The sequence below is a fragment of the Rosa rugosa genome, chromosome 3 (genome assembly GCF_958449725.1).
Source record: "Rosa rugosa chromosome 3, drRosRugo1.1, whole genome shotgun sequence".
Classification (NCBI taxonomy): Eukaryota; Viridiplantae; Streptophyta; class Magnoliopsida; order Rosales; family Rosaceae; genus Rosa; species Rosa rugosa.
In genome coordinates this window covers 28,906,376-28,908,988 of record NC_084822.1, presented here as the reverse complement: position 1 = coordinate 28,908,988, position 2,613 = coordinate 28,906,376, and positions in this window count along the sequence as shown.

Below are 2,613 nucleotides of genomic sequence, written 5' to 3'. Positions count from 1 at the left end.
CACTCGCTACCCGACCCGGCCGGCGCTCCACCGTCCAGTAGCCTCAGGTCGTCACGCGGGCACCTTCCTCTTCGTCTCGCCATCGCCAACAACCTCCTGTCCTTGATCGTCCATGCACTGAACAGAGAAGGAGAATCTCTCCGGCAGCTTCTGCAATTTCCGGCGACTCCGGCCACCGATTGGCTTATATGTGGTATGGAAATTCATCCCCTCATCATGCTCTACAAGCTTGTGTAATTTTTTTTTGAATTTGATCGGGTTTTAATGACTTGGTTTCTAGGTTGCTTCTGCCTCCGTCGCGGTTCCTCGACGTTGGCGGCTCTTCCGTCACTTCTAGGCTTCGTTTTTGGCTTGACAGTGTCTGTAGGCCGAGCACCATGGATCACGCTAGGTTGTAGCACCAGAAATCATCAGTTCATCTTCAAACCAGTTTCGGCAAAGTGTCGGTAAACTGGGTTTGGCTGAAAATGATTCTTGAAGGTATAATTAGAACCTCGTTGTCCCTTTTGTGATAGTCGAAACTTGATGAAATTGAGTTGGTTGTTTGCCTGAGATTGTTGTTACGCTATTGACTGGTTGTTGCTTTGGTGGAGTTGAAATTTCAGAAGCTGCGAATTGGTGGACATCAATTTGACAGTGTGTTCATAGCCGGGTTACGGGAAGGAGTTGAACTAGAAGGTTGGGTTTTCCACCTGCAATTTGCACCATCAAAGGTAAAAACTTGAAGTTTTGTTCTTTGGTGATTTTGGACAGATTGGATGAGCTATGGTGTTTCGATTTGAACGGATTGTGATTGTTAAGTGTTGCTATGGAAAATTGTTGGATGATGTTGTTGATGAATCTGGGTTAAGGCTAGTACTCGGTATTGCATTAAATTAGAGTTTTGTTGTTGAAAAATGGTCGAGTGATGATCTTGGGTGTCCTTAGTAGTTTTGGGGCACATCTTGTATAGGGTTTAGGGTGGACTTAGTAAATCAGGTGCATGCACCTAATATATATTTGGTCAATATCGTAATCTCAAGTAAATGTTCCATCATTTGAGTTAATTATCGAACTTGTTGCGATTGGTCAAACGTGGTCAAATTGGTCAATCCTAGTCAAACTAGTAAAGGTTGGTCAAACCTTGGTCAAGTCCTTGTCAAATCAGGAAAATCGTTGAGATTTCGTATAATTGTTCAAAAGATATAAACTATCGAAATGTCGGAATTTAGGACTCCAGTTACTCGAAGAACGGAAGGTTCGCAACTCTCGGAGTACGTAAGAAAAAGCATCGGAATCCAGGTAGGGATTCAGGACCCTTATCCGTTACTGATTTTCTTATATATTGTTATTCAAATGATGCATTTTAAGTGGTATGGTTTGGTTACGTTAAAATGCAATGCATACTAACCAAATCATGAGAGATGTGATGGCTTGAGAGCGAAGGGGGCACTGACTTCCCTGGGTTCGATGCCCTAAACCTCCGGAGGGTTAGCTACACTGGTCGGACAGTGAGCCATCACAAAGACGACCTGATTCCTTGTGTGTAGCTAGGTAGCAGACGCTCTCGCTACGCTTACCTGGTGATAAATCAAATTGAGGTAAGATCAGGTAGTGGGTCTATGGGATCGGCCATCAGGTAAGATTCAACGTGAATATTCAATTGAGTATCATGCATCGATTTTCGAGACAGAAAGCATTTCTAAGAAAAGTTTGTCGTTCCTTTAAATATTTGATTTAAGCATGTTTTCATACTGGAACTCCAAAAATTTATTTATTTGGTTTCAAACCTAGTCGGGATAAAGTTCTTATTTAGCAGCGAGGACGAAAGCTCACCCCTACAACAGTATGAATGCAGGTACTGTGCACTGGTGACAAGACAACAGCGGACGGGGTTGGGTGTGCAGAATAAGTTTGGTAAACTACCGTCTGGAGTTTGTTCTAAATTCTTTTCTTGAATTCCGTATTTCGAAATTTGTTGATAATTCTCTGTGTCCGATTGGATCGAATTCTCATTTCCTGAAGTTCGTATCTTTCGTGTGTACATTCATTTCAGGTTCCAGACGAACGAAATAAATTCTAGTGATTTAAAGATTTACACCTCAAAAGTATTTGTAGCTTCTGCTGTGTTTTTACAAAAATTGCCTTGCGATAGAGGTCATAATTACAAGATCTTTAAAGATTACATACCGTGATTATATCAGAGTCTCAAGGATACCACTTTGTCGTAGAATATCGTCAGCTAGATCAAATGCCTCTGTTACTGGGGTAGACTGGGAATCTGCAGTCAATAACTTGTCATTTGGAATGACTATCAGTTTGACTACTTAAAGTAACAGATAAACCATATGTTTGCATCAAAATTATGTATGGTGCATATACCTTGAGTGACTTGCCATGAGACTCCATCTACACCCCTTCAATACTTTCAATTACATGAGCCATCTTGATATTTTGATTCAACTACAAAAACATAACAGGGAGACGAATGCATAAATAGAATAACTAGCAATGCAAAAACCAATATTTTACAAAATGATAGACAGTGAATCAGGGTCTGCAACTGAAAAGCCTTGGACCCTCTACGAAGGAACAAAATGGCAGGAGTAAGTGCCTAAGTGGTAGCTTCATTGG